Here is an 8,427-nt window from a genome sequence, read left to right on the forward strand (position 1 = left end):
CACAGCTAAAAGCCACTTGTAAGTACAAAAAACCTTTTTGAATACCAACCTACTACAAAAATAAAAATACAAAATATTAACAAGAAAAAAAAAAGCGAAAGGCAGCTCTCGGTAATATTTCTGAAGAAAAAAATCCCAGGAAGAGAAAGACTGAATACATTTCACCTCCATTACAAAATCAAATCACGATCTCCTCACATATCCTCTCTTTCCTTCTCCTTTATCACATTTCCTATTCCAAATATTCATACACTTTGCTTTGGTCCCTTGTCTTGTCAAGGAAGGGGAGGAAGAAGAAGGATGCGAAAGCAAATCATAATAGCAAACATAACGTGGAGCAAATAAAAATAAATATTATAAAAAATAATCAAAAACAGTGTGAAAGAAGAAGGAGGAGGAGAAGAAGAAGAAGAAGGGCGAGAAGATAGGAACAAACAAAGTCAAAAATACAAAATAATAAATCTCGGGAATAAAAAGAAAGAAGAAGAAAGATGTATGGAGCAAATAAAAATAAATATTATAAAAAATAATCAAAAACAGTGTGAAAGAAGAAGGAGGAGGAGGAGAAGAAGAAGAAGAAGGAGAAGAAGGAGAAGAAGGGCGAGAAGATAGGAACAAACAAAGTCAAAAATACAAAATAATAAATCTCGGGAATAAAAAGAAAGAAGAAGAAAGATGTAGACGGAAGATTGGATCTGGGAGAAAACAGTAAAAATTGTATGAAAATGAGAATTACACACACTTTGAGGGTGGCTTGTGTTTTGGGGTCTAGTGTGTTTGAACGGAAATTGTTTTAGGAAAACTAGTGGCTTCTGTGGATATAAGAAGCGCATCTTCGGAAAAGACCTTTCTTCGGTCAATTTCATTTTTACGGGATCACCCTTGAATCCTTGTGTGCTGATGCGAACTAAAAGAAAAAAAAAAATCTTCATTGAAATTTAATCAATGGGCAGGATTAATACCTAAGGCAATCTCTGTCATCCAGCCTTCTATCACACGGTCTGCTAGTTTTAATAAACGTCTAACGACTTTCACACCCTCAAGAGCCGCAATGGAAAATTCAAAAGCAAAGCAAAGAGATTATATTATAACAAAAAGAAAAGGAAAAGAAAATGTTATTCAATTTGTGAAATGGCCACCCAAGGAATTGAACGAAGATCTACCCGGAAAATTGTCCCGGACACTCGCAGAACAATTCATTTTTCTCTCGAAATTCTCGTCAGGGACGGATTCAGGAAAAAGGGCATTTGTTGATGTAGCAGTAACTACGGATCAGGATCCTCTCCAAACTCTTGTCCCTAGGGTAGGTCCAGGAACTCAGCCACCTGTACCGGCCTCATCCAGATTCCAGAGGTCCATGGGTGTAAGTGTGGTAAGGTTAAAAAGGGCAGTCATTACCATTGTAACCTCTCCGAGAAATAGATAGATGTGATAAATTTTGAAGTTTCTACCCATCCTTTTTTGCCGGTTTTGCTGAACTTGATAGGCTTGTCAGAGACGAGCTCTTCTATACAACCGCCTGCTAAATCCTGCTAGATTACAGTCTTCGAACTTTGAAGAGGTCAACACCTTTAAAATCACCAATCAGTAACCTTTCAAAATCATTCTTCAATTTTCATAGATAGTTGAACTTATTAAATGAGATGAGGCTGTGATAATAGAAAAGGTCCAGATCCATAAATTTGTCCCTGAAATCAATTTCAAACCTTGTTCCGTCTCTTCTGGTAGATAATATCTCAGTTTCAATTTTCAGTACAAGGTATTGCCATTTACTTGTACGTAAGTTAGGCCAGCCACTTACTATCAGGTAGACCTGACAGGTACACCTGATCAGGGCCGCCTGTCAGATCTACCTGATAGTGAGTGGCTGGCCTTACCTCCTTTCCCATCTTGAAAGGTTCTCATCCAATACGTTAGGAATATAATAACAAATAAATGATGGCAATCATGGAGTTTAACCCTTGATGGGCTCACAGGATGAAAACGAGGTTCCTGAAAACTTTGGACTCAGAAGACCTTAGGCCAGCCACTCATTAGCAGGTAGACCTGACAGGTACACCTTATCAGGTCCGCCTGTCAAGTGTACCTGAAAGCGAGTAGCTGCCCTTAGCAGTTATACAGTGATGTCACACCCCCGAAAGAAGAAAAAACTTTGGTAATATTCCTAGAATTGCATTATTAATCTATTCTGTCAGTTAGGGTCTCTTATTTTGGTAAAGTCGCATGAAAATTTCGAGAAAAAGCCAAAAAGACTGGGCGAACTTGCCTCGATAGCGTAGTAGTGAAGACGCTCTTCTTGTAAATAGGAGGGCGTGGGTTCAATCCCAAAGGAGTGACCGAATTGTTTACGTTTCAAAATAATAAAGTTTCAAGGCTTAATGGCGAGCATGCCTTAAGCCTCAACCTACTGATTTTTCACTCAAAAGTCTCAAATATTCGCCTGAATAGCTGAATACAAAATGTCCTCTCCCACACTATCCGTGTAACACAACTCCCTAACCACCCTGTAGTTTATTCAAAGAATATCTTCTAAGTAAAATGTCAGAGTAGATGTGTGTATGCCCAATAAAAAATTAAAGACTGTAGGTACTTTGTTTACTTTCGAGGATACTGTTATACAAAGAGTAATACAGGGGGTGAAGTGGGAACACCTTGTGTTCTAGGGATATTAGTTACCCACTCTGTTATAGGGCTGGAGGGGGGGGAGTTCTCCACTCTGTTATAGGGCTGGTGGGGGAGCTAAATGCTCTCTGGTCGTAATTTTACAACATAAGTAGGTATGTAGGTTCCATGTTTTGGCCTCGTAAAGAACTAGACGTCTCTAACATGTACAACACAAACATGTTGTAAACATATTGTTTTACAGAATATAATAGGTACCTATGTTGGGTACAAACATGTTGGGATACACCTTTAAGGATGTTGAACAATGAACACATACGTGCCATTGCTGGATGAGGTTCAAACCGTAAAACCTCAAATGTAGGTTCCATGTTTTGGCCTCGTAAAGAACTAGACGTCTCTAACATGTACAACACATACATGTTGTAAACATATTGCTTTACAGAATATAATACCTATGTTGGGTAGAAACATGTTGGGATACACCTTTAAGGATGTTGAACAATGAACACATACGTGCCATTGCTGGATGAGGTTCAAACCGTAAAACCTCAAAATTCTGTTTCGTCTTAATGATGCAAGCCTGGCGGCTTTGAGCCTTAGCTTGGAGGGGAGTTCGTCCGACTTGTAAGCGCTAGGGCACCGGTTCGATTCTCACCCGGTGCGAATTTCATCCCAAACAGATAAGGTTCGTTCTCCTAAAGGCTATCTTTCTCCTAATTCTGTCTTTCTTCTCTTTTCGCTTTCGGGACGATAAGACCTTCGCATTTACAGTTCCCTCAGTCAAACCTCTTGGAAAATAATATAAGCCGGGCGTTGCATCGAACTCTTGACGTTCGCGCACCTCCCGGTACGCTTGATTATTTGCGAAAGGACCTTCGTAACTCTGACACAGTTTTGCCGCGATACGAATATCCGTACGCACCTCTAACTTAGTATTAGCCGCTGCAGCGGCTCCTAGCCAATAATTAGTCGGCATCCTGACAAGTCAGATTCGAAATACAGTAAAATCATGCGAGGTGAAAACGCGAAACTTTCTAACGAATCCAAACAGTATTAGCCGCTGCAGCGGCTCCTAGCAAATAATTAGTCGGCATCCTGACAAGTCAGATTCGAAATACAGTAAAATCATGCGAGGTGAAAACGCGAAACTTTCTAACGAATCCAAAAGTTGCAAAACGGGGGGGAAAACGTATGAAAGTTCGAATAACGCGAGAATTTTTTGTGAAAAAAAAGCAGCATATTCAGGAGCGATATAAAACTTTCACGTGAACTTTTTGAACTTGAAGTTTTTATATTATTTCATTTGGGGAGGAAAAAAACTACCTACATATTTACAACTATGATGTAGGTAACATCATTGCAAATCCTATCCATATTTTATCTCCTTAGGGGAGGTACATAATATTAATTGAAATGATTGAACAATTGATGCTTATTTATCTCACAATAATCATTACATGTCTCCCATCACTTTGTCCAAAAACCATTACAGCAATTAAAGCTTAAAGCTTTCCATGCTCAGGGGGACATCAAAATATTAACATTCGGAAAATTGGAGAACAATACCCCGAGGGGGATGGCTTCATGCCACTGCTCACATTAAAAGGGATGAAAATTAAAAAGTAAAAACCACACCTCCACCACACGTCCTCCTCCTCTTCTTCCTCCTCCTCTTCCTCCCCCTCCTCCTCTTCCTCCCCCTCCTCCTCTTCCTCCACCACCTACTCATTCTCCTCCCTCTCATCATGACAGCTGTCAGAAATTACCTATATTGAACGGAGAAGACGAAAATAAATATTTCCAATTTGAAAAATGCACGACCACAATCGGTGGGTTTTCACAAATAAGTAATCAGCGTAATTCTTGCAAATCAGGGACGTGAAATCGGGGTATTATTTAAGGGTAAGGAGAATGGGGTGCGAGCTTGTGTAATTTCCAATATTTAGCTCAAAAATGCTTTACCAAAATGAGAAAGTGTAAAAAAAAAAAAATATATATATATTGAGGGTATTGAGCTATTTCATTTGCTCAAGAGAGCAAACTTTTGTTTTAATGATTTTTTACAGCTCTGTTTTGATTTTTGACAGTCTTTAATGATTTTTTACGGCTCTGCTTTGATTTTTGACTTCTCAGACCGGTCGGACAGACCAAGGTGTGTCAGACGGTCTGAGAGTGAGTTGCAGGCCTAGGATATCTACCTATAAGGTGAAGTCTAAAGACAAGATTCCATTTTGACCTCAATAGGGGGAAGAAGTCCTTATATTGCCCCCCTTTAATATCCGCCCCTCATTTATCTATATCTGAAAATAATTTACCTAATTGTGCACCTTCCCAGCTCTCTCTCTCTCTCTCTCTCTCTCTCGCTTGGTTTTTCATTACCTTAATTGTTTCCTCTTTCTCCCTCTCGCTTCTTATGTATTTTACTCTAATTACTTCTTTCTCTTTCTCATCTAACGTATTTCCTCCGCGTGTTTTTTCATTTCCCTTTTTCTTCCTCCTTCTCCTCCTCCTCCTTCTCCTCCTCATCCTCCTCCTCCTTCTCCTCATCCTCCTCCTCCTCCTCCTCCACTTCCTTCTCCTCCTTCATTCTCTTCCTCTTCATTTTGTTTAATGATTCGGAAACCTCCAAGGCAATCTGCTTCTCTGTTTTGACTTATTTCTTCATTATTTTCTTCTTCTTTTTATACCATTCGCCCTCTATCCTTCCCTCCTCCTTGTCTATCCTTCCTTCCTTGCTCTCTCTTCCTCCCCTTCTCTCTCTTTCTTTTTCTTTCTCGTTCTCCCTCTCTTTATTTTTCTCTCTCTCTCTCTCTTCCTTTCTCTCTCTCTCTCTCTTTCTCTCTCTTTCTCTCTCTCTCTATTTCATCTCTTCTCTCTTCATCTCCTTCTCTTTCCTCGTTCTCTCTCCTGCACTTCTTTTTATTATCATTTTCTTTTAATGGAAGTACTTGGTTTTTGGATTTTGCTAGATGGTGTTTTTCTATTAAACGTTCAATAGTTCGATACTGAGAATACTGAGATGTTCTCCATTTAAACATTTTGCACTAATGGCGGGGAGAATATCATGAATATGGTGAATAATGTGGGCTATTAGGGATATTCATATTCACTTCTGGTTGTATAGTTTCCAAGTCGTGCTCTTTATAACGTGTATTTTACTGATTTGAGCCCAAAATGCATGGTAAAAAAACTTGGATTTGGAAGAGAAAATTTTACTGTGATATAAAAGGAATAACGACTTGATCTTTTTAGAACCAAAATGTTTGAAGTTAATTGAAGAGGTTTTGAAGTCCGTGAAAAAGGGTTGCAATTGACCTTGAAACTGACTAGGAGTGACTGTCCGATATTTGAAGCCGCCCCCCTATTACTGTTTCAGTACGTTGTGAAAATAAATTACCTGTACAAAGATTTAAATGAAGTAGACAAAAGTAATCGGAATAGAAAAAGGAAAAATGAATAGAACCAAAACTTAGAAAGATATAATTATGAAAGCACCTTCTAGAGTCCCATTGATAAGTTGGTCCCATTGTTAACTATCTAGTCATAAGTTAGTCCCATTGATTCAACAGTTTTAAAGGACAGCAATGCTTTATTTTTAGAATTTCTATAAAATAAATCTGTCTATTTATATTCCTTTTTTCTCTCTCCCTCCCTTATTTCCTCCTACTCAAGAACTGTCTAAAAAAAACTGCTTCGCTACTCAGCACTAATTAACTTCCTGATTTCTGTCCGGGAGAACTTTTCTCTCAACCCTTCTTTTATTTTCAGCAAAACAATCAGAATTAGTAAATAACAGAGAAGTTACAAAAAAAAAAAAAAAAATGGAGAGGTTTAGTTTTTTTTTCTCTCTTTCTCTCCCCCCCCTTCCGAGTTTGTCCAGGTGGTACTAACGAGGCCTATTGGTCGTAAGAAGTGAAACTCATCTGACTGACAAGTAGAAGGTCCGGGTTCGAAATAGCTATTTGTGAGAAAGAAATGATAATATCTACAAGAACAATGAAAATTGCTGAACTACTCGTATGTTCATGAATCCCTGAGTATTCATGAGATGAGGTAAAGACAATTTTTTGGTAGTAGTGAGACAGGATAAGAAAAAGCCACCCGCTCCGAGAACGAATCATATATCTGTTAAGGATAAAATCCGCCCCTACTCGTATGTTCATGAATCCCTGAGTGTTCATGAGATGAGGTAAAGACAACTTTTTGGTAGTAGTGAGACAGGATAAGAAAAAGCCACCCGCTCCAAGAACGAATCATAAATCTGTTAAGGATAAAATCCGCCCCGGGAATCGAAACCGCGACCTAGCGCTTACGAGGCAGGCGCGCTACCCTCCAAGCTCACTAGGCTGGCGCTTATTCTTCTTCAACGCAGTCTTTGCTGTGTTCCACAACTGAGACGGCTAACATTCCTCCAAGTACATCCGATGTTCGCAAAAGAAAATGAGAAGGAGAGGGAGAGGAGGAAGAAAAAGAAAAGGAGGGAGGAAAAGATAAAATCACCGTGATAAAAAAAAAGTAAAAATTAGAAGTAAAGCTAATTAGTCCGGTGCTTTCTAAAAAAAATCTTTGGTAAAAGGTTGGGGAAAAATCTGTGTATTTTTTTTTTTCTTCTTCTTCTTCTTCTTCTTCTTCTTCTTCTTCTTCTTCTTCTTCTTCTTCTTCTTCTTCTTCTTTTTCAGAATTAACAAGAAAAGCTTAGCGTAACGCTTACTCCAGAATCAACTGAAATAATTGAAACAAAGACGTTATATTGGTGGATGTGTCACTTTTACTTCTTCGTTAAACCATATAGATTTATAGAACCTAGATACGAGTACATCAATAATGTAGGTCCTATAGTGTTTATTTTTTCCTTACCTATTTATTTACTGTCCAATTCATTCAAACCAAGCTTAGCGTAACGCTTGCTCCAGAATTAACTGAAATGATTGAAACAAAGACGTTAAATTGGTGGATGTGTCAATTTTACTTTTGTTCACGATACGAGTAAATTGGTGGATGTGTTACTTTTACTTCTTCGTTAAACCATATAGATTTATAGAACATAGATACATCAATAGGTAATGTAGGTCCTATAGTGCTTATTTTTTCCTTACCTATTTATTTACTGTCCAATTCATCCAAACCAAGATGAATATTAGTGGATGTGTCAATTTTAGTTTTCCCAAATTTAACTCTTTGGGTGCTTATCTTTTTAAACCAACATAATATTATCGAGTAGGTACCAAATAATTCGTAAAGTCGCAATGGAACAAAGGCTCCTTTTGAAGGTCACAACATTCTACTCGTAATTCTTCACGAGATTTTCGTCATTGAAAAGTTAAAAAATTACCATTAGCTGAAAGCGCGAATTCAGTTTAGCCAGGTAGGTCTCTACTTATTTTTATTCTATGCTATTTTTCTATTTTATTTCATTTGCTAATATTTTTATTTTTTAAAACCAAAAAAAAGCTTTCACTCGTACTGAATGATCGAATTCGGGGCAAAGAGTGCCCGGACGACTTTCCCTTTTTCCATTAAACCAAAAATCCGCTCCGGGGCAAAACTCTCAACTCTCACAATTTTCCCTGTCCTGTATCAATGTAATGGGAAAACCTGCCCCATTTGCCTCTACTGGGAGTTTTTTTTATATTTTAAATTCATTAAATATGCATCATTCCTAAAATATAAATTACTTTTTTTTCAATTAGCTGAGGAAATTATGATATGTTACAAAATCGCGAGATCCGCGAACATAATCGGCAAATCCGCGAACATAATCGCCAAATCCGCGAACATAATCGCGAAATCACATAGGTACGA

At 38.2% G+C, this 8,427-nt stretch overlaps 1 protein-coding gene across 2 annotated transcripts in view; it reads left to right on the forward strand.

The window, feature by feature from the left end:
* The window catches only part of LOC103513003 (LIM domain only protein 3-like), a 69,646-nt gene that overhangs the window by 23,810 nt on the left and 37,409 nt on the right, over window positions 1-8,427 (forward strand). The window lies entirely within an intron of this gene.

Source organism: Diaphorina citri, unplaced genomic scaffold (assembly GCF_000475195.1).
Source record: "Diaphorina citri unplaced genomic scaffold, Diaci psyllid genome assembly version 1.1 scaffold910, whole genome shotgun sequence".
NCBI classification, from domain to species: Eukaryota; Metazoa; Arthropoda; class Insecta; order Hemiptera; family Psyllidae; genus Diaphorina; species Diaphorina citri.